The sequence below is a fragment of the Pleurodeles waltl genome, chromosome 11 (genome assembly GCF_031143425.1).
Source record: "Pleurodeles waltl isolate 20211129_DDA chromosome 11, aPleWal1.hap1.20221129, whole genome shotgun sequence".
NCBI classification, from domain to species: domain Eukaryota; kingdom Metazoa; phylum Chordata; class Amphibia; order Caudata; family Salamandridae; genus Pleurodeles; species Pleurodeles waltl.
Window position 1 is genome coordinate 751,175,154 of NC_090450.1, and position 25,107 is coordinate 751,200,260.

Sequence of the window (25,107 nt, forward strand, 5' to 3'; positions counted from 1 at the left end):
TAAGGTGTCAGTAGTTGATCAATGATTTGCAACTGCAATTGCAGTCACCAACGCATTGACACATACCATTGAGACTGCCTTCTCCCCATATGTTTTCCAAAAAGGCCACCTTTTTTTACAAGAAGCGCTGGTTACTCTAATGATTTCGGGCTGCTTTTAAAAAAATGTTTCCCATTTGAGAGAGCAAATGCAGGGTCAGAGGTTTGCTATATTTGCAGGCTACCATCCCTGCATTTGCAGCTAATTATAGGAGGTTAAAATTTAAGACCTGTGAAATAAAATTCATTTTGCAGGTAATTTTGTAATCCTCAGCAAATGGATACTTTGTGATGTGACCTATTAATTTATAAGTTACGTTGTGGAATAATTTCCTATTCACAATCAAGTTGGTGTGCAAATTGTGTATCTCTGGTTTGTAAATGGAAATGAAACACCTTGCTCTTAACATCAGGTCCTGTAAGGCCAAAAAATGTGAGTACACCTGGAGCCATATCACAGATACATCGCATTTTCCTTATTTGCTCTGGGCGCACCTTTTAGAAGGTGTGCCTGGTGCAAACAAGGAAACTGTGCTGTATTAGTATGAATGCACTACCCAGTGAACTCGTGCTGCCCTGGGGGTAGCGTGTTTATGTAAAAATCTGAGTGGCTTTTTTGAAGCTCCTCCATGTTTCACAGTCCAGGTGGGAACCTGCCTGCACTTTTGTGGGCGGGGCTAAGAGATCCCCTTGCAGGTGGGTGCAGTGAGTGAGTGACTGCACCCTCCTGTCTGGGGGATCCATGGGACCCCATTTCCCTCTTCCAGATCGCTGCCATCAGGGGGTGCACCGTCAGTGCACCACCTTTTTGGTGGTGTACTGACAGTGCGCCTCCTGACAGCTTCTTTCCCTCTGCGCCTGTGTCTATGACACACCACGGGCACACAGGCAAAGGGATTCTCTCATTTGCGCATGCCCTCACTCACTCACACCTGCCTTAACCATTAAACATTCACCCATGCACTCACCCCCATCCCCCGACCATATCCATACACAAGCACATCACCATCACCACATTTGCAAACAGGCACAAACGTATGCACAGGCACCTCCCCACGTTCAAGACACGCATATACACACTCACACACACCCATTTACACACACCCCCACCCCTTGCGGATGACACTTACCTAGTCCAACGAGGTGCTCCTTTGTGAGGGGACGGGACCCGGCACTCCCACCGCCGGCACTGCCGGCAACGCCACACCACCAGAAGACCACCATACAGAATTACTGGTTGTAATTTTGTGGGCGGTCTTTTTCTGGTGTGGCAGTGCCAGCAGTGGAACCACCTAGGTGCTGCAGACGGCCGTGATGAATGCCGTCAGATATCCGACCGCTGGCTGTGCGGATATCGGGTGGCAGTCATAATACGGCGGTCGGAAGATCGCCAGCACTGGCGGCCTTCTGGTGGCAGCGGCTGCAGTGGTCTTGGCAAAAAAACGCTGCAGTCATAATGATGGCCATAGTCTTTTGGGTCAGAAGATCCTTGGGTTTGGGTTTGGGTTTGAGGACTGGTGCAGAAATGCATATAGATGTACATATATTTACCACTAGCTTTTGATGTCTTTGTTTATGGGTACATTGAATACCGTATGTTACACATGAACTGTATGCTTTCTGAGACTGATATGTATTGGGTAACTTTGCAGATACTTTGGGCCACATTCTGAACATCCATCTATTTGAGGAGGTAATTCTGCACTCTTTAATTAAAGATAACTTAGGGTGTTCCCAATTGCGATTTTACTTCCCCAGCACAAATTTAGCAAGTAAAGAACTTGAGATAGAAAATATGCTGCACGTTTCGGCCACACTCTTAGCTGCACAATTCAGGATATTGCATTTCTTCCCTTAAAGTTGTGAAAGCTGTTATGTGATGAAAAGTGTGGCGAGTGAGGAAATTGCACTGATCTTGTACTGCTGATTTTGGCACAATCACCTGTTAGTGCTCAAATCAGTAATACCAAGGCACTTAGAAGGAGACCCTTGGTGTTACACTGGGTAAGGTTATTATATTGGTGTGTGCAGAGCAGGCGCAGCCTGTCCTTTAGGGCAGAGGGGCCATGCCCCCCACCTTTTGCCCCTCATGAAGAGTGTCTGTCAGGCTGAACAAAGGTCAGCCTGACAGAAACTCTTCATTTTCAGCTCAGACAGCCAGGAGTGAGACATGCACGATTTACGCAGACTCCTGGCTGCCTGAGCTGAACTTTGCTGGGCTGAGGAGGTCACAGCTCCTATGGGCGTGACCTCCTCGGCTCAGCAAAGGTGCCTCAAGGACCTCCCCTGGGTGAGGAGGAAAGCGTTACCCATTGACACTCACCCTGGGTGCTTCAGGTTTAAGCCCTGAAGCGTCCAGGGCGAGTGTCAATCAGTGACACTTTGTCACAGAGTGGGGTGGGGTCAGCAGTCTCACTAACCCCATACCACTCTGTGACAAGACTGGGACTGCTGCCTTCCCTCATTGGCTGACCTAAGGTCAGCCAATGAGGGAAGGCAGCAGTCCCAACACTCCTAGAACCTCGAGGCTGAAGGTAAGTGTGTGTGTGTGTGTGTGATGTTTTAAAATGAATGTTTGATGTGTGCATGCATGGTTGAATGTTATGAGTGTTAATGGATGTGCGAGCGTGCGTGCCTGTGTGAAAGAATGAGTGTGTGTGAAACATTGAGTGTGTGAACTTTTAAAATGAATTTTTGGTGCATGTGTGCATTTTTGAATGTTGTTAATGAATGTGCATGCGTGCGTGTCTGTGTGTGAAAGAATGAATGTGTGTGTGTGCTTCCTGCCCGCAACCCCCTCCTGAAGCTGCCGGCCGCCATTGGTGTGGAGTCTTTCATTTGAAGTGCTGACAGGTATGAGGACATTTGCAAATAGCCTGCGCCGAATTCCTGAGCTATATGTAGAAGTACGCTAGTGTATTGCGCCTTAACGTATGTTTATGCATTTTTAAAATCCCAAAGAACGCACATAATAGTATGCCAAAAAAGCCACATAAGGTGTAGGGTTACAGGCGTTATAGGCGCGTGGTTGCATCATTTTTTTGTGAGTTTTGTGATGCTCCCTATTCTCCCAGGGCAGAATAGTAAAACAGCTTACACTTTTCCAAAGGAGGAAGGACAGCCAAAAGTAGAAAAGCATTTTTTGTGTACGAAAAACATTAGTTTAATTGGAGAAATCCCTTCCACTGCACCCGCACCAACTCTTACCCGTACAAGGCTACCCGCATATTGTTATGCCCATTTCCCACCCCTTTTGCGGGATTTACTACAGCAAATTTCTCCACGCTCTTGGTGGAGAACCCTGCAGTGCTAAAACTAGTTATGTCTGCCAGGAATAGATTTATTAATTTTGACAGGCATAAATGGAGGTATTTTAAGACATAAATGTATGTTTTTGAACAAAAATGCCTTTGTGAAGCGGCTCCACTGACTTTAGGAATATGGGTTGAATATATCAGTAGATTGTCTCAGAAGCACAATATTTTATTTTTAGCACCTGGTATCTCTGAGGTTTTAACAATGTTGAAAGTACTGACGCTGTATAATAGCATGTTACATTGTTGTTTTATAATTGCCAATCTTGCAGTCTTGTGTGAAACATGGAACAGTGGGATAATACATTCAAATAGCTGGGTAAGGAAAATCAGGCCATGGAGAGACACAAGTCTTTTGTTTTCTTTTAATTTCAATTCAATGGAGTTTCCAGATGTGCTGGTGCACCGAAAAAACACTGCAGTATTCCAGCGAATACAGAGGAAATCTTCGCCTTGCAGCCATCATTATCCAAATATACTTACCACAGGGGGAGAACAGAAATAGCCTGCGCACATGGCTATTTTCTCCCTAAAAAAATAAAACATAAACTCAACACTGGGTTGTGAAAGATAGAAATGAGGAGTCACTCAGGTTAATCTGGGATGACGGTAAAGAGGCCCAATCTTCTTTCTCAGACAGCACAGCAATCCTCAGCAGCAGGGCAGTCCTTCTTCAATAATGTTCTCACTTCCAGGAATTTTCTGGTTTGTGGCTCTGGAGGTCCAATATGTATACCTAGTGCCAACCTTTGAGTGGGGGATTCCCTATCTGGTTCTGGAAAGTTTTATCACTTCCTTGGCAGGGCTCTGAACTGTCTGAGGAGGCAAAAGACTGCTGTCACATTCCTTTGAGTGTGCTGGAGGCAAGCCTTTTGAAGTGCAAGTGGGGCACAACACAGCTATGCTCCCAGCCATCCTGGTATTTTCAGAAGGGTGACTTAAAATCTGACTTTACCATACAATCAGATTTTCAAATACAGTTTGTTTGAGTGTAAACAGTATATTTCTATGTGCTCCCAATCCAAAGTTAACACTTACTATCAAGTTATTAAATGTAATAAGGTAGTCCAGTGTTAGTCAATGGGAGAGATATGCCTTAAAACAGTGAAAGCAACTATAACGTTTTTCACTGCCTTTCTTTATCTGTAAATCAAAGAGAGGGAACTCCCTTATATGCTTTATAAAAGCCTAAGCAGTTCAGTAGGAACATCCCTATTTAGTTAAAAGGACCCTCACCCTCTAGGCTTATTAGCGGCATGCTTAATTATGATTCCTCACACAGGATACCTTGTGTACCTGGGTGGGCTCAACGTTAATAGATAGCTTTGTGTGGTTCTTGGGATGGGATCTAGAATTAAAACTGCCTGTAGGTATCCACTATATTCTTATCTTTTTTTATTTTTTTTAATCCTTTGTCATGATTGAAAATAAGTGGTTTGATGTAAGTGGAGTTACTATGGGCTTCTACATCAAAACTGTCTACATATTTCAGCCATATATTAATGCATAACAGTCAAATGGCTTTCTTCAGGGCCATCAAATAGATTATTTGAATCCTGCACTATTTTTGCCTAATGTGAATTATATCTCATTCATATTTGCATGCCGTGCATGCAGACCATACTGTGTATTTTTTTCACTGGGTAAGTTTTTTAGTGCTCATGTCTATGTCCCCTAAAGCCTTGGAGGTGGGCAGACCCTGTAATCACACATTCATCAAGGGTTAATGCCCTCAGACACTTCAGAGTGAGTAGGTCCCACACAGGTGTTTACCATCGGTGAGGTCAGCTACTACCTCCTTTGAAGTGTTGAGAGATGATCATTGTTTTGCAGTCTCTAGTGAGTTCTGAAACAATGATTCCTATCATTGCAATGCCTCTCTTTCTTATTGAGATTTACAGTCGATCTCAAAACCCATTTTGTGAGTCACAAAGGCTTAGCGACTTGAAGAATGGATTTAGTGAATTGAAAAAAGGCAATTTTTTGGTTGCAACCCTTATGATATTGTTTGGGATTGGAAAATGGCTTTCTACATCTGGCCCTTAGTCCCTTAGCAATTCAGTTCCAGTGCCCAAACTCAGAAACACACAGGCCCTCATTACAACCCCCCTGGTGGTCGGTGTTAAACTGGTGGTAATACTGCAAATAGGTAGGTGGAAAAAAAAATGGAATCATGACCATGGCGGAAACCGCCAACATAGACAGCCACTTTAACACTCCGATCGCCACTGCGGAACAAACAAACAGCGTGGCGGTAACCGCCAAAAGACAGGCGGAAGACAATGTACCGCCCACCCTATCACAAGATGCCTATCCATCACCTTTTCTGGGGCGGAACCAACACGAACAAAAAACACGGCGGAAACAGTACACAGAAGGGAAAACACCTACCTCTCCACACCCCACGAGGAACCAGGATGCCATGGAGCCAGAATTGCAAATACTGCCGATGCTGGTCTTCCTTCTCTTCTAGCAAGAGCACCAACGATGGCAGAGACGACCACGGTGAGTACGGCACCTACAACACAGGGGAGGGGGGAGGGAAAAGAGAGTGACACGCACATGCAACACGCAACACGCATCACCCCCACCCACAACACCATACACATAAATACATGCAGCAAAAGTACACATACACTCCTCCCACCCCCTGGAAGAATGCAAGGACAAAAGGAATTGATTTGAACAAATGTAATAATGTGAAATCTCATTATCAAAGTTCAAAATCCAGTAAACACAATTATGTACACCAACTACACAAGTCCAGATAGTGTACCAATCATTGTCCGTGGACCACTGGGCCCAAAATGCATGGGCGAAGCCCACACTAGATACCTGCCTGGAAACGGAGAGAACACTGGAGGGGCATCAGATCAAAATGAAACAGGCACCTCAGGGAGAGGGAGAGGGGGGCACCTCAGCCAGATGAACGCACAACGCCACTGCTGCACGAGGGGGCTCCATGCCCATTGATGTATCCTGGGGAGTGCAAAGCCACAGTCTCTCCAGTGGGTGGTTTGCCCACTGCTTTATCCTGGGGAGTGCAAAGCCACAGTCTCTCAAGTCTCTCCAGTGGGTGGTTTGCCCACTGCTGCATCCTGGGGAGTGCAAAGCCACAGTCTCTCAAGTGGATGTATCTCTCCACTGCTTCTGGAGGGGGCCTGGTGCACAGAGTGCTTCATCCTGCAAAGGACTGAGGTAGTGGATGTCAATCTCCACTGTTTCTGGAGGGGGCCTGGTGTCCAGAGTGCTTCATCCTGCCAAAGACTGAGGTAGTGGATGTATCTCTCCACTGGTTCTGGAGGGGGCCTGGTGCCCAGAGTGCTTCATCCTGCCAAGGACTGAGGTAGTGGATGTACCTCTCCACTGGTTCTGGAGGGGGCCTGGTGCCCAGAGTGCTTCATCCTTCCAAGGAGTGAGGTAGTGGATGTATCTCTCCACTGGTTCTGGAGGGGGCATGGTGCCCAGAGTGCTCCACGTGCAGTGTGGCCAGTACAATTCACTCACCTGGGTGTGTGTGCCACAAGATTGCCAAGGTACAGGTAGCATGATACGCAATGGAGGCAGCGACATACCCCACACTGCTGCGGCTTCGCATTTGGTGCTGGTGTTTTCGGCTTCTCCCTCTGGGATGTGGGCATCTTTTTCACCTTGGCAGGTGGTGGAATGTCCTTGACCTCGCTACGCGGCACACTGGCAGCCCTGATGGTTGGCGCACTCCATGACCCCGCAGTTGCTGGCACCAGTGTGCCTGGTGATGTGCTGGCTGAGGTGCTGGGCTGGGACCTGGAAAGCCTGGCCCTAGGGGCCGAACGGGGGGGAGTGCACATGAGCAGTGTGTGGTGATGGGCGTGCTGGTGATGGAGATAGTGGCTGAGGATGTAGTGCATGCAGGTGTGAGTGGAGACGAGACTGGGAGGGAGGAGGAGGACGTGGAGGAGGGGGACACAGTGGAGGAAGTGGATGTTGCTATGTGTGCATGGGTATGGTGCTTCGGTGAGTGCCTGTGGGATGTGTGGTGCTTATGTTTGCCTGAGCCACTCTTGTGTGTTGATGTGTGTGCATGCTGGTCTGATGGTGTGCTTGGGATAGGCTGAGGTACAGGGGATTGGGTCTGGGTGGAGGAGGTTGGAGGCTGAACACAGAGACAATGGCTGCCATCAGTGCTGAGGCCAGAGCCTGAAATGCTCTCTGTTGGGCTGCCTGGCCAGAATGAATGCCCTCCAGGTATGCATTTGTTTGTTGCAAATGCCTCTCAACACCCTGGATGGCATTCAGAATGGTAGACTGCCCAACAGTGAGGGATCTCAGGAGGTCAATAGCCTCCTCACTGAGGGCAGTAGGGCTGACTGGGGCAGGGCCTTAAGTGCCTGGGGCGAAGGACATGCCCACCCTCCTGGGTGAGCAGGCACGGTACAGACGCTGAGGGGCTGCTGGAAGGGTGGTGCTGGTAGGGGGGGTGGCAGCTGTACCTGTTAATGCGGTGGGCACAGACGGGCCCGCCACCACAAGGGAGCTCCCATCAGAGGAGGAGTCGCTGTTGCTGGTCTCTGCTTCTGCCCCGCCGTGGAGCTCACCTCGTTCTCCGTCCCACTGGTGCCTCCAGACTCTGTTGCTTCATCCTCCAGGGCCAAGTGGGATGCAGCTCCCTCCTGCTCCGGTGCCAATCCTCCTCCACCTGATGATGCTATTGCACACAACAACAGGGAGACCACAAAAAGGGGGGGAGACAGAAGAAAGACATGTTCAGTGCATGCAACACCACTACTGTTGGTAGACACAACAGACAGTGAGCAGCCCTCTGCACTACGCCATGCACTTATAGTTCCTAGATTTATCACATGCCCATGGGGTACGAGGCCTAAGCCCAATTGCTGCACACCTGGAAGTCACAGGAGCCTGACTAGGTGTAGATGGCTCTAACCATTTGTGAGGTTGGGGTGCCACATAGCCTGCCTCACAAGGGACCTTGCCTACCAAGATTGCCCTGGCCTAGGGGAACCCACTGCCCACCTCCCCCCACCAGACACCTCGTAATGCACGCAAAGTCAGCTGAATGAGAGTGTACTCACCCCCTTGTGGCTGCTGTGATGCCCTCAAGCCCCCATCCAACTCTGGATAGGCCACCGCCAGGATCCAGAACATCAGGGGGGTCATGGTGCGATGGGCACCCCTCCCACGTTGGGAGGACATCCCCAGCTGGGCCTCCACTCTCTTCTTGCTACAGCGGCGCAAGTCCTCCCATCTTTTATGGCAGTGGGTGCTCCATCTGTGGTAGACCCCCAGGGTCCGGACATCCTTGGCGATGGCACGCCAAATAGCCTTCTTCTGGTGGGTGCTGACCTAGAGGAATGGTACGGGGGAAAGGACATCCGCACATGTAGGCCTCAGCCCCCCCCCCCATGTATCTTCCATCCACACCATTCAAAGCAGGCATGCCCATTCAGCATGCTTACAGTGTACTCACCTGTTTGTCTGAAGGACCGTACAGTTGCGTGTACTGGGGGAGGACGCCATCCACTAGTTTCTTCAACTCCTTCGAAGTGAAGGCAGGGGCCCTTTCCCCAGACACATGAGCCATCGTCGCTTCCAGACACAGGTCACAGCAGCATTTGCAGTATAGGTGCTCTCCTGTTGAAGGTCAGGTATCAAGTGAGTGAACAGACAGAAAATGGCGGTCACGTCCGCAGCGGTGCGTTCCGTCACCGCCGGTGTACATCGTCATTGGCTCCTCGGACCCATAGTGCCCAATGTTAACCAATGCAGAATTGCGCTGCGGTCTTCGACCGCCCACTGCGACGGTGTACAACGCCAGCGCAGTTACCTCATATCCCCTTGTCCCACCTTACAGGTCAGACAGCCGCCATTTCAGGGGGCCACATGGCATAAATATTAACTGTGTCACACCTATGTAGGCCTGGAATACACACCGTTACAGGCACATTGTGGATTAATAAATGTGTGCAAATGACATTTTGGGCTACCTCATTGTTGGCTGACTCTCTGCTCACTGTTCTCCTCCATAGGGCATGTCTGCTGAGGCAGGTGATGAGATGGTGGCATCCTCTGGTGTGCAGACTGCTGGTGGACCTGTCGACAATGGAAGAGAGACACATAATAGTTACCTACAGACTTGATCGTGCAACAATCTAGGAACTGTGTGCCCAGTTGGAGCCAGACCTGATGTCAGCTATCCGCCATCCCACAGGGATAACCCCTCTAGTGCATGTCCTGTCAGTACTCCATTTCCTGGCAAGTGGTTCCTTTCAAACAACAGTAGCCATTGCATCAGGGATGTCCCAGCCAATGTTCTCTAACGTGTTGTCCAGAGTGTTGTCTGCCCTGCTGAAACACATGCGCATCTACATCGTGTTCCCTCAGGTGGCGGATTTTCCCACAGTGAAAAGTGACTTCTATGCCCTGGGACATATCCCCAACATCATTGGTGCCATTGATGGGACACATGTGGCATTAGTACCCCCGCAGGAGTAAACAGGTGTACAGACACGCAAATTTGATGAATGTGCAGATGGTGTGTTTGGCAACTAGTACATCTTCCATATGAATGCCAAGTTTCCAGGCTCAGTGCATGACGCTTACATTTTGAGGAATAGCAGCATCCCTTATGTGATGGGGCAACTCCAGGGGCAGCGTGTGTGGCTAATAGGTGAAGCCAAGGACCCAATACAGTGTGAATAGGTGTCTGGGTATGGGGTTGTCCCTAAGGGTTACTGTGTGTCTAACAGTCGATATTTGCAGGTGACTCTGGTTACCCCAACCTGTCATGGCTACTGCCCCCAGTGAGGAATCCCAGGACAGGAGCAGAGGAGCGCTACAATGAGGCCCAGGGGCGAACTAGGAGGGTGATTGAACGCACCTTCGGCCTCCTGAAGGCCAGATTCCGGTGCCTCCATATGACAGGTGGTTCCCTATACTACTCACCAAGGAAGGTGTGCCAGACAATCATGGCCTGCTGTATCTTGCACAACCTGGCTTTGTGACGCCAGGTGCTTTTTCTGCAGGAGGATGGGCCAGCTGGTGGTCTTGTGGCAGCTGTGGAGCCTACGGAGAGTGAGGAAGAGGAGGCAGAAGAAGAGGATATCGACAACCGAAACAACATAATCATGCAAACCAGAGAGACACAGGTAAGAAGATGTCACTGCCTCCCACATCTCATACAATTTTTGGAGCTAGCATAAGTCTGTCATTTTCACTCAGTCTATGGACCCTGACGTGTCACTTTGACTTTCCATTTCACAGATGTGGGTCCCGCTTTGTGCCCTCTACTATATTTCCTCCAGGCCTACAGCTGTGTTACATCGGTATGTGCACAAGTAAATTGACAATGCTATATTCCATGGTTATTGCAATAACACATTTGTGAAAGCACAAACTGACTCCAGATTGTTTTGTGATTGAATTGTGTTTATTTCTGTGCTAACAAGTGGAGGGGGTTGTAAAATGGGCTGGGGGATGGTGGAGGAATGTCAATGGCAGAGTCCAGTCGATTTGTTTCACAGGTGCATTGTCCAAAGGGGAATAGGAAGGGGAAGTAATGGCAGTTGAATGATGGACAGGGTGACAAAGTGGGACAGAAGGGTGACATTCAGGGGGGTCTAATTTCCTGGCGGGGGTCTTGGCAATGTTCTCCGTCTTGTTCCTGGATCTCAGGGACCGTTTGCGTGGTGGTTCTCCATCTGCAGGGGGTGGGGTGCTGGTGTCGTGTTCCTGTGGTGGTGCCTCCTGTCCACTAGCGCCGGCGGAGGTGGAGGGCTGTTCATCATCCAGGCTAGTGTCAGGGGCGCCTTGTTGTGCCACTGTGTCCCTCCTGGTGTTGACAAGGTCTTGCAGCACCCCTACAATGGTGACCAGGATGTTTTTAAAGGACTTCAAGTCCTCCCTCATCCCAAGGTAGTGTTCCTCCTGCAGCCGCTGGGTCTCCTGAAACTTGGCCAGTACTGTTGCCATCGTCTCCTGGGAATGATGATAAGCTCCCATTATGTTGGAGAGTGCCTCGTGGAGAGTGGGTTCCCTGGGCCTGTCCTCCCCCTGTCGCACAGCAGTCCTCCCAGCTTCCCTGTTGTCCTGTGCCTCTGTCCCCTGAACCGTGTGCCCACTGCCCCCAGGTCCCTGATCATCCTGTATTAGTGGGGTTGCCTGGGTTTCCTGTAGTGGTGGACACACTGCTGATTGACGTGTCCTGGGGACAGAGGGATGGGCCCGCTGGGTAGGTGCTGTGCTGGTGTTTCCTTGGGGGGAGGCTCTGTGGTGGCTTGTGACAGTGTCAGGGGAACCGACTGTGCCGAGGTCCCTGATGGGCCGGGCTGGTCATCTTGACATTGGGTAGGGGTCCTGTAGGGGTGTAAAGGCATGATTATTGCATCTGTGTGTGCCATCCTGTGCAATGGGTGAGTGACCCTGTAGTCCAGTGCTTGCATTCTTGCCTTGGTCCTTGTGTGATAGTTGGTTTGGGGTCTATGTGGGTATCTATAGTGGACATGCCTTGGTGATGGGAGTCCATGCACTGGTGTTACATGCAGGGCTTGTTTTTGGGATGTGGGGGTTGTGTTGGTGGGGTATCTGTGGGTTGTTGGGGTGATGGGTGTGAGGGTAACGGTGGGGTATTTTATGGCATGCAGTTAGGGTGGGGGATAAAGTAGTAAAGATTTGCCTTACCAGAGTCCAGTCTTCCTGCTACTCCTGCGAGGCCCTCAGGATGCAGTATTGCCAAGACTTGCTCCTCCCATGTTGTTAGTTGTTGGGGGGGGGAGGTGGGGGGTCCACCGCCAGTCCTCTGTACAGCAATCTGGTGTCTGGAGACCATGGAACGCACCTTCCCCCGTAGGTCGTTCAACCTCTTTCTGATGTCATCTCTAGTTCTTGGATGCTGTCCCACTGCATTGACCCTGTCGACAATTCTGCGATATTACTAGTGAACTTTACAGAATAGCTGGATTTGATGAAATATACCAGTACGTTCTATTAATCAGTGGATAGGATGTTTTAGGCCACAGGATTCCATTCCGTGGTTTTATCCTTGGAAATCAGTGCTTCTTCTTAGGCCTTTCCTGATGCAGTAGAAAGGTCCATTCAGATGATAGTTATGATGTTTTCAGACTCTTGCAAGGCTGAATCATAATTAGGGAGACACTGAGCACCTTCTGATGCACATATACATTTTTGCAGGATACCCTAGACAAAGGATCTATTCATGAAGTCTGTGGTATTAGGGATCAATATCTTTTATAAATCCTTACTACATGAGTTCAGACACATTTCCACTGGAAGATCTGGAGGATCTTTGCAGCAATTACCCTTATATTCTCTATTTGCATACATTTAATTGGGAAATAGAAAACTCCAAAGAAAGTGAAGAGATTGTGGGTAGGAAGATTTGATTATTTTTTTGTTATGTCTTCCTGATTTCATGCTATGTTAGCTACAAATTTTGACAGAATAACAGCCCACACTCAAGCCAAAGTATCCTTCTCACTAACTGCATATCTGTGATTTGAGCTGGTCTTGAGGCAAATGCAACATACCATTTGTCTTTTCCAAATATAACAGTGCTCCCACTGTGTATATGCTGGTATCCATTGTAATTACACTGTCTTTTCCTGCACAAAAATATCTGTTAGACCTTTTAGCTATAGACCAGTCTTCCCCAAACCTTTTACCTTACCCCTCCATTTTTTTTGCTGATCTCTTTTTTATTGGCCTTAAGACTTTGCATATTTTACCAGTGCTTAAGTGTGTGTACTCACTCCCTAAAATATAGTAACATTGGCTTAAACCCAACCGGCAACTAACACCCAACTGACACATTTATTATACTTTAAATCCATATTAAATCAGTACTACCTGTACCCAGGGCCTGTAAACTAAATGCTACTAGTGGGTCTGCAGCACTAATTGTGCCACCCACTTAAGTAGAGTTTCAAACATGTCTAAGGTCTGTCATTGCCCTATGTGTGCAGTTTTGCACTGCTATTCTGACGTGGCAAAATAAACCTTTTGTCAGGCCTCAACCATCCTTTTCAATACATATAAATCACCCCTAGGATAGGCCCTTCACTTCCCGAAGGGAAAGAGGAAGTATATTTAAAAAGTTGGACATTTACTTTTAATTTTTACCTGCCCTGGTAGTAAAAAAATGTAAGTTAATTTTCACTGCTGCAAGGCCTGCCTCTCTCATAGGGTAACATTGGGTTACCTCATTACATTTTATAAGTTGTAACTTTCAAATGGAAGAAGTTAGGAATCTTGAGTTTGGTGTCTAAAGAATTATAATTTAATACCCTCTTTAATGCAAAACCGGATTTTAAACCATAATTCTGAAAATGTCACTTTCAGAAAGTTGGCATATTCTTGTCCCAACCATTTGGTGCCTGCAGCCTGTATCCTGGTCCATATGACTAGATATAGCTGGTAATTGGTCTATGTGTATTACAAGACAGTGAGACAATGAGGCAATAGGTGTTGGCAAGATGGGCTATCTTGACTTGATAGAGGAGGAGCTGTCGCCTACCTCACTTGCACATCACAAAGGCTCTGCCCCAACATTCTCACAAATGGATAGATATGATAAATCCTTCCTGTATGTTTAATTATTTTAGCTGGATGGGTGTAGGAACATTTCCAGGCTATGCTCTATGGCATGCCATAAAAGCCTAGTATGCAAAAAAGCTCTTTATGTTCTGTAAAAAAAAATGACTCTTCTGAGCAGTGAGGAAGGGGAGAGAGGGGCAATTATAAGGGAAAGGGAAAAGTTTGGCCTCTCACCACAGAGCAATCCTTGATTACACCTGAAGTTCTCCATTTCAGGCAAAGGGATAAGCACTCTTTAGGCATTTGTTTTATATACTGCTTGATTATGGAACTGCACTGAACTTTTGCAAAGTCTGGATTGGCTAATGCCTCTCACACAGCACAATTAATCACACTACACTATGCCAAAAGAAACACCAACAGGGGTGGGATGTGAGCATTCCAAAAAAGGCAGCTTCAGGCTGGGCTGCAAACCTCAATATATAACCAGTACAATCCCCACCCTGTATAATAAAACACTAGAAGTAATTCACAATCACAAAGAAAGGATAGACTTATCCTTGTCAGCCACAGACAGCACTATTAAAAAACGGCACATTAGAGAGTCCACTCAATGGTGAGGAGCAATCAGATGGGACCACAGCACCACTCATTCCTGTGTCCCAGATTTCTCATCATTGGTACTTACTCAGTGTAGGGAAAATAACTAATAGTCAAGTGAGGGTTAAATTAGTTCAATGCCAGCCCACTAATGATACGTGAATGGGAAGATCTACAAGAAACTCTGGCCCTCATTACAGCTTCGGCGGTCTTTTTGACAGACCACCGAAGCTGCTGCAGCCAACAGACTGCAAGTGCTGGCGGTCTGCTGACCGCCATATTAGGAGTCGTTGGAGGACTTCCACCCATTTATGGAAGTCTGACTCCAAAGACGTAGGTGCATATGTCCCATCCCTTCCCAGACGACTAGCTCGCCGTAAAAGGTAAGGTGATTGTCTGAAAGGGGGGGGAGAGTGTTGGGTGTATGTGTATGGTGTGTGCGTGTATGTATGTGAATGGGGGTATATGAGTGCGTGCTTATGAGTGAGTGAGTGTGGGTGCATGTGTGCAAGTGTACGTATGTGGACGGGGGAGTGTTTTAATGTATGCATGCCTGCGGTGGGGGTGTGAATGACTGTGGATGGGGGTGAGTGTGAGTGAGTGTTTGTGGATGAGGGAAGCACGGGGTGTTTGTTGGAGCTTGTGTGCCTGTGCATGTGTTTGTGTGAGTGAACGGGGATAGTGGGTGAGTGTAGGTATGCAGTGCAGGGGGAGTGAATGTATGTATGTGGTGCAAGGGGAGGGTGGGTGGGGGTGTTTGGATAGCTGTGTATGGTTGGGGGTGTATGTAAGTGTGTGGACAGGTGGGGGGTGTATGTGAGTGTGTGGATGGGTGGGGGAGTGCATGGAGGTATGGGACATGTGTGTGCCAGATACAGGAATAAGGATTCCTGTCACTGGGTGCGTTACTGCCAGGGTTTCTGTGGCAGGGTGACCATCATGGAAAGCCTGGTGGTCTGCAGTCTTGTAATCTGGCCGGCAGTCTGAGGCCTGCTGCTGGGCTGAAGGTGCTCACTGCCGGCCGCGGTGTACCGGGTGGCGTTGTGGCGGTATGGCTTCTGCCAAACCCCACAACTTGTAATGTGGCAGTCTTTACTGCGGAGTCCACGGCGGTAAGATGCCAAAGCGGGACTGGCGGTCTGATGACCACCAGCCCTGTAATGAGGGCCTCTATGTCTACAAAAAAATTATCTATAAGGGAATGGTGTTACTAAGCTGGTGTGCAGCATCCTCAGATAAGAGGATGATAACCGCTGTATGTGATTAACAATGTATCAATGAGATGCCCTATTATGTAACATTTATCTCCAGAACATATTAAAGACAACTTTTACATTTTTTAACCTTATTTAGGACAGGGTGGACATATTTAATTGTCCAAAAGGTAAAAGTATTTTTTAGGACATTGGAACCTAAAAACAAAACAAATTAATTTCTTGGTAAATTACTCAGTACAGACTTCCAATAATTGTGACTATTATGGAATATTTGCCAACATTGATAGGGCTTTTGCTGGAAAGGTAGAAAATCTGCTACAGGAGCTCAATGGAATCTATTTATGAAATTATACGAGATTGTAATTTCCTTCTTCTAGTGTGATTATTCTTTTAAATGTATGTGATTTCTACTAGTCCTCCCGGCCCTAGAGGGGAATGTATTCCTCGACCAGCCCTGTGCATAATCCAGCCATTGTATCCATATGTAAATTCCCTAGATAATAAAGACCATGAGATAACAAGGGTTGCAAAAGCCAATAAGTTTCACCTTTAATCAGCGACTACTGACCTATTGGCTTTCCCAATGCTTGTTTGCTTTGGCCAACTGTATGGCTAAAAACACATGCACATGCATGGATGGCCATATTGACATTTTTCATCAATACAAAAAGATGGCCACCATGCTTGAGCACACATGTCTACTAACCAGTGGCCACTTTATAATGACTTTAAAGCAAACCATTTCAAAATGTCTGTGATTGTGTTCACAAGCATGAGGATGTGCAGATGACCATTTTAGAATGGCATGTGCTAAACTATGCCAACAATTATTGGGAGAAAGCTGCAGCACACTCATACATGGTGGCCATCATGCAATTATTTTATGTTAGACTTTAATCTTCAACTACTATTCAAAAATGGCTGACAGCCTTTAAAATGGTAAATTAAGAAATAAAGTACATGCAGGATTCCATGCAAATTAGAGCAAGTGAGTGATTAGGTAGCAGTGGGCAGCTGCCAGGCCTTCGCAAAAACAATTTAAAAAATGAAATGAAAATTGAAGCAGGACATTGGCACAGTATGCCACACAAATAGCCACAATGGCATGTCCATGAAGCAGTCTGCAGTTGCCAGGCACTCTCAAAACAACTGAAAAATAACCAAATTAATTCAAACTAAGGCGGTGCAGGAAGAGGGTGAGAGTGAAGAAATCAATTCACTTCCATGAAGTGCTAAAAGTGAAGTAAAAATAGTCCCCTCAAGAGGCTGACCTGTTTACTGTATTAGACAACAGGACCCTCATTACGAGTCTCAAGACCGCCACACTCGCAATGATGGTCAGACCGCTGCAGACAGGGCGGTCCGACCGCCCTATTATGACCGTGGCAGATGGGCCACGGTCTGACCGCCGGCACTGCCAGGTTGCCGCCACCTATCGACAGCCTGGTGGTCTCAGTGGTTGCAATTCGCCAGGGCAGCGCTGCCCTGGGGATTACAAGTGCCCTTTCTGCCAGCCTTTGCATGGCGGTCTCACTGCCATGCAAAGGTTGGCAGAACGGGGGCATCGGGAACCCCATGGGAGCCCCTGCACTGCCCATGCACTTAGCACTTAGCATGGGCAGTGCAAGGGCCCCCATGGACAGCTCCATAGCGCTTTTTACTGCCCGAGTATGGGCTGTTGCACCCAACGCAGCACAAAATTGTCGCCGGCTCAAATTGCAAGTAGAGCCTGAGTGGCATCAGAAATTACATTGTATTTTCCTTAAGCATGATTCACCTGGTGGAGGTGATTAAGCCCCACTATAACAAGCCTTCAGCCTTGAGACAGTTGGCACCCTCGCTTAGTTTTGCTGCTCGTGTCCATTTTCAGGCAGGTTCAGTCTTGTCTGCAATTTGTCTTTCATGTAAAGATGCACCCACCTTGATACCCTTATCTATCACTTCACCCTCGTGTGGACTACTTTATGGAAGAACCAAACAAATTCCATGCAGACTGGTGTCAAATTTGGTAGGGAGATGTCAATCAGTAACATATCAAGCCTGCTTGCCATGTGCAAACTGATTTTTGGAGGCACTGTGAAGTAAGCGAGGGAAAACCAAGTTGAAAGAAACACAATAAGTTTTATTTGTTTCATTAATGTGTCCCCGATCTCCAAACGCGTACCGAGGCGGCACACGAGCAGCAACAGTTTCATCTTTACGGCCGCGCTCGCTCCACTCTTCTGGTGTCGCGCTAGGCAACACCAGAACGCTGCTCGCAAACCGCGAGTACAACATTGAGTTTTTTTTTTTTTTTTTTACAATACAACCCCCATCTCAACAGAAAAAATACCAATATTTACAAATGCTACAACCCACAATAAAAATAAACCATAAGAAATTAACATTGCCAGAACATACATCGATATTACCCGTTGTCTCATAAATACAGTTTTGAAGACACATCTCATACGGTAACTCATTGACACAGTTTCCAAGGCAATTTTCTTACTCTGTTACTCCTACGCACAACCAAACCTTCACCAGTACTGTCACACAAATCAGACTGTTTCACTAAACCAGCCCCACCTACATTCGAGTCAGACTGTCTTACTAAATCACCCTTGGGTACAAACTGAAGATCCGATCTCCCTTTCAGTTTGACAACCTTGGATTTGTTCCACCACTTATTGCCCTGAACCCTTACAGCATTACCCAAAACCAGTTCAACCCTAACCGGTTCAGAAAATTTGGGATAGCCCTTTTTAACAAAAGTAGGCTATTTTACTGCAACCCAATCGCCTACTGCAATAAGTGACTCTTTTGCCCCTTTCTTGTTGTCAAAGTATCTCTTTTGTGCACACTGTTTGTTATCCACATTAGTTTTAATGATGTCAGTACGGTCTCCAGCCTGCATATTTTTGAAAAACTTGGACATCCACCCAGGTTTGATTTGCGTATTGGGCTTTCTTCCTTTCAAAGCTTCAAAAGGAGATACCCCCGTGGTGGAATGAGGAGTTGTTCTATAAAACCAAAGCATTGCTTGGACCGACGCCTGCACATCACATCCATTCTTCAACGCCCACCTGACACAGTCCCCCAACACACGGTTGAATCTCTCCACCAAACGATTCGTTTGAGGTTGATAAAGAGAACATCTCAGATGTTTAACATGCCCTTGCTCCAAAAATGTTTTAAACTCTTCAGACATAAATTGAACTCCATTGTCCGAAATGACTTCCTCTGGAAACCCTTCACTCATGAACACTTCCCTCAAGAATAGCACAAGAGTCTTGGCATTCGGGTCCTGAACAAATTTGACATAAGGCCACTTTGAAAAATAGTCAACAATAACATACGCATACCGCAACTTACAATTTAGTGAGTGAAAAGGTCCTACCATATCAACCCCCAATTTACGCCAAGGACCAGCAGGACACAATATGGGCATTAGGGATGGTGTCACAGGTTTCAAACACTTGTCAGAGTTGGAACACACTACACAATTCCTTACTAATTGATCGATTTCATTGTCCATGCGAGGCCACCAAAAGCTGTCTCTCACTCGTCTTTTTGTCAATGTGGCCCCCAAATGACCATCATGCGCTTTCTTCAATAGAGAACACCTCAACCCTTCCGGGGGAATTAATTTGTCGTTCCTCAAAAGAATACCATCCTCAATTGTCAACTCATCAGAAACCTTCCAAAATGGCTGAATGGCCGACGTCAAGTCCCTCTCATACGGCCAACCCTCCACTATACACTTCATAACTGTGCACAAGTCAATATCATCAGCCATCTTCTCCTTCCACTCTGACTCAGAACATATACACACTTGTTCAACCTCAACTGCTGCAATCATACAACATTTGTCATCCACAAAATCATCAACCATCAGGTTACACTGACTGGGAAATCTTGACAGAAAATCTGCCCTCACGTTACGCCCCCCAGGTATATGCATCACTTCAAAATCATACTGCATTCTGGGTGTACCTGTTTTGTCATTAGTCCCTTTCAAAATTGAGACTAACAGTTTATGATCTGTTTTTAACAAAAAATGTCTCCCCCACACATAACACCTGAATTTTTCAATGGCCCAAACACAAGCCAACAGTTCCTTTTCGATAACAGAATAATGCACTTCTGGTGTTCTTAATACTCTAGAGGCAAAACCAATGGTGTTTTCAACACCATCAATCATTTGGGTCAACACTGCACCCAAACCAACATTGCTGGCATCCACCGTAAGACAACATTTAACCCGTGGATCATACGGTTTCAGCACCTTAGCCTGTGTCAACAGGATCTTGATGTCCTCAAACGCTTTATCACATTCTGAACACCACACAAAACTGGTCTTGTCTTTCAATAAATTGGATAAAACTCTCACTCGACTCGCATACTCCGGTATAAACCGAGAGTAAAACTCACACATACCCAAAAACGCTTTAACTCCAGCCTTGTCTGTAGGCTGAGGAGCGGCTGAGATCGCATCAATCAAACCGGGTTTGGGACTAACACCCTCCTGACTAATTACATGACCCAAATACTCAACTGACAACTTCATGAAATGACATTTCTCTCTCCTAAGAACCACGCCATGAGTCATAAATTTCTGTAAAACCTGTCGTAAAACATTGTCATGCACTTGCTGGTCAGGTGCATAAATTAATACGTCATCCTGGAAAACCACCACGTTGGAAATCCCCTTTAACAATGTACACATGATTCTTTGAAACACCGAAGCCGCCGATGCCAGCCCAAATGGCATACGGCAAAACAGGAAAACACCAAAAGGCGACACAAATGCTGTTAAAAACCTGGACTCCAGATCAAGTTCTACCTGATGGTACACACTAGCCAAGTCTAACATCGTAAAAATCTTCGCACCTTTGATAGTGGACAACATTTCATTGATATTGGGGAGGGGATGTGAGTCTACCCAAATTTCCCTGTTGAGTGCTCTCAAGTCCACGCAAATTCTTATATCCCCATTCTTTTTCCTAGCCACTACTAATGGAGAGAGCCACAAAGAGGATTCAATTGGTTCTATAATCCCCTTGTTCTGTAAATTTTCCAGTTCCCTTTCTAAATCTTCTCTCACGCTAAAAGGAACAGATCTTAGTTTATGCTTGACTGGAATGGCATTGGCTTTCACTTTTATTTTATGTTTAAACCCATGCAACTTCCCCAATTCACCTGAAAAGACCTTTGGGAAATCATTAAGAAGGACCTCAATCTCCCCCGAATCTCTTAAAAATGCCATCTGCTCAGAAGTACCAGGTCTCAACACCATTCCAAACAGGCCCTGATGGAACCAGCCTAAAATGTTCAACCTTCTAGCCGCTACATAGACTTTACCAAATATGCGTCTTCCCTTAAACTCGAGAATGTCCTCAAAAAAACCTTGAAGTTCAATCCTTCTCCCTTCGTAGGACACTGGAGCCCTGTCTGGCAGTTCAAGAACACGCTCTCCCCAATTCATCTTGAACAATTCCAGAGTAATCATGGTGATCCTAACCCCTGAGTCCGCTAGCAACCGCAACGACTTGTCTCCCACTCTTATGCAAACATAGGGATCCACACAACTATCCGGATCACCAGTCTTAACCGCTCCATCAACCACACTCAAAACCATGTCCTGAACCTCTCCCATAAGATGTTCCACCGCTTCATCATTCTCTTCCATCACCGCCATGGCAGATTCTCGTTTACTACCTTGACAAACTTTTGCAAAATGCCCCAACCTGCCACAATTCCTACATTGGACACCCAAGGCTGGGCAACTCTTAAATCCTTTTTGATGCATGGAATTACCACATCTAAAACAAACATTTTTTTGTTTAATGAACACATTAGAATTGGCAAACTTATTGTTTTTCTGTCCATAAGACTTGATCCCAGACTTTTTGTCATCCTTGTTGACAACCACATTGACTCTGCTGGACGTTGCCAATTCTATTTCCTTAGAAGACTTGATAGAAGATTCTATGCTCTTAGCAATCCTTATCGTCTCCACCAATGTTGGATTGTCCAGCGATAACAACTTCTGTCTGATAGACTTGTCTGTCCCTTGACAAATAAACTGGTCTCTAATGAGTTAATCGCCAAGTACTCCAAACTGGCATTCTGCAGCTAGATAAGATGTTACACATTGAGTGAAATGCCAATAAAGTAACTGTGTGCATTGCATCAACGTAGTAGTACAATGTGTAATTCAGGAGGAGTTACTATATGAATGGAATATGAAGAATAAATAGAAAAAATCTAGTAATATATAAAAGAAAACACATTACAATATATATGCACAGTGATATGTAGAATGCAAACTATAATTACCTGGAAAAAGTAGAGTGAGGCTAAGGATGAACTTCCAATTCGTTAAGTTGAAACAAAGGGCAAATGCTTAAATGATTAATTAAAGATAAAATATGTATGGGAGGGATTAGGAAGATATGCGTGAAAGACTTGTACCCTGGGAAGAGTGGGAATAAGTTGACAGGGATCAAAAAGGCCAGAAGGGAGTGTAGCTGCATAAAGAAAAGCTGTTAACTGTGAAAAGAAGTGCCTCTAAAATATGTGACTGATTTAAGGATTTATTTAGAGTTTGTCCGACAGTGTACAGTGTGACAAATGCAACCTTGTTGCCTTGTTACATGTGCATTATGCCCTCTTACACTTTTAATATAGTGAGCAGGATAGCCTTCACTTTTTAATGGTGTATTCCATCCACCACAATCTAAATAAGGCCCTTAGTGAGGTAAGACTGTAGCTGTACAGGTGACTGATTTTCCTACTGCTTATCATAACACTATCTGTATCATTCTAAAAATAATTGTTTGTTTCTCACCCTTCCAACCACTTAAAATGTGCCCATTATGTTCAAAATGGGAACTCTACTACTGTATTTGGTATTTATACAAATGAAACCTAGCTGCAAAATCAGCAGAGTATAGTTCAAACCTGAGATTAGGGATTGGTGCAAGGAATGAAGAGCAGGTGTCACCTGGCCATTATCTTAGCAACACGACTGATATTTCTATTTAGATGCTAGTACAATAAAATGGGAAGTTCAGCAAAACATATATACGTTCACCCCTTTAAATTAAAATCATTAAACAGTAACCATTCCAAGAATGCTTTGAAGCTGCTTTAGAAATTCCTCAATCTACTCTATAGAGGTGTTTACAAAAATATTGAATACAAAATATCACAGGTCAGAAATAAATATTGTGGGCAGGTTATTTTCATTTCAAAATGTCATAGGACTTAATATCAAAGGTGAGAATAGTTTTTAGGTATTGTTTGTTTAGAATAGTTGTGTGTATTATCATTGTATTTGATATAGCTGATTAAAATATATTGTTTTATTAGTTTAATAAATAATAGGCATTTCATTATCCTAAGTTATTATTATCACAATAATCTGTGTTTAAAATTTATATGTAAGTACGTTTTTTTAGTTAATTCAAAATGTTAATTTAGTAGCAGTTTGTAGGAGGTAAGGGTGTGAAGTCCTTTAAAATTTAAATCATTGTTTTTAATTTAAAATCTAATTTTTATTTAATTTAATTTTTAATTGATACTCATGTAAATTAGTTGATTATTTTAATCATTTGTTGATTAATTCAGCATTAATTGGTTGACCAGTTTATTTAATGATTAAATAGTATTTCATTGTCTATTCATTAATATTTTAATTGCATTATTTAATAATTCATTTAATATTAACAATCTTCCATTTTCATAACATTGTTTTTTATTGATTTTAATTGTTGATGTTAATTTTCTAGAATAATAGGGAGGGATGTGTTTTAATTTAAAACATGTTATTGCTTTGTTCAATTTTTTTTCTTTTTTATCTGTAATATAACATTTAATTTTTTTTTTTTTTTTTTTTTTTTTTTTTATTTAATGAACACATTTCTTTTTTCAATGTGATTTACATTTTTAGCAGGTCTACATGTAAATGTTTTATTTAAAAAATATAGGAGTGGGGCTAATAAATCCTTCCCCACCAAAGTCCATAACTTTCCCTACTTTTGCTGATTTTGGAGTGGGAATAGTAATTCTGACCCGTCCAAAGTCCAACACTTTTTGCACTTTTGCTTACACATTCACAGTTTTTGCTTAAATTGGATCAGGAATAGTAAATTTGATACCTCCAAAGTCCAACACTTATCCAACTCCTGTTTAGATTGGAGTGGGAATACTAAATGTAACCCCACCAAAGTCCAACACTATCCCTACTATTGTTCTGATTGGAGTGCAGATAGTCAATCCAATCCATGCAAAGTCCTACAGATTCCCTACTTCCCCTTACGTTGGAGTGGAAATAGTTCATTTTACATCTCCAAAGTTCACCTTTTTCCCTACTGTTGATCAGATTGAAGTGGAAATAGTAAATCTGACCCCTCCAAAATCCAACACTTCCCTGCTTTTGCATAATTTTAAGTAGGAACAGTACATATAGCCCCTCCAAAGTCCAATACTCTCTCTACGGGTCCTTACATTGAAGTTCAAATAGTAAATCCGACCCCTATTATATTGGACCTCGAAAAATAAATCTAACACATTCCATGTCCAACATTTTTTCGACTTTTGCTTATGTTGTCCCATCTGTTGAAATCTAAATGTCATGGAATATAATGGGATTTAGATTCGGCAAATGGGACATCCATCTCTGTTGTGATGGAGTAACCCATCCTCCAAGTTCTAAATCAGGACATAAGACAATGCCTAATAATGTAGGAGAATTAGACACTCCCAGAGTCTCAAAGTGTAAAGAAATATTGTTACTTTTCCCTGACACAGATGGCAGTCACCTTTGTAGAATGGGCAGAGGGATGTCCAATGGGGGACTCATGACTCTGGCAAGAAGGATGACTGAGATACCGTCAGCGCAAGTGTCCTTGACAAACAATGGTGTATTATCAATGTCCTGGGCAACAAATTAATTTAAAACACAAATCAGAATATAATTGAAGTTCAGAAATATCTTACTGTAAGAAAAAAAATGTAACATTAAACATACATTTCTTAGAAGACATCCACTTACCACAAACCACCTTAAAAGACTGGACTCGCTCACTCATAATTTCAATATCTCATACTGGATTCAATGTGAGAACAACCACTGCCAAAAGCAGTTGCTCTGATATTGGCACGCTTGCAACATTTTTGTATTCTTTCTAGTTTTTTTCTTAACTAGCATATGTTGTGGTCTAAAGATGGTAGGCATATGCTTTCAAGGAAAAAAGTAGAAAATGAAGCAACACAGAGTTTGACCACAAGGGCTGGCACTGAATTGCATTATTTCTTCGGTGGGTGTGCATAATCCATCATGGAAAATGAAATTAATCAAGAACAATACAGACAATGGATGAAGAAGGCTGACCCAGTGGCTCT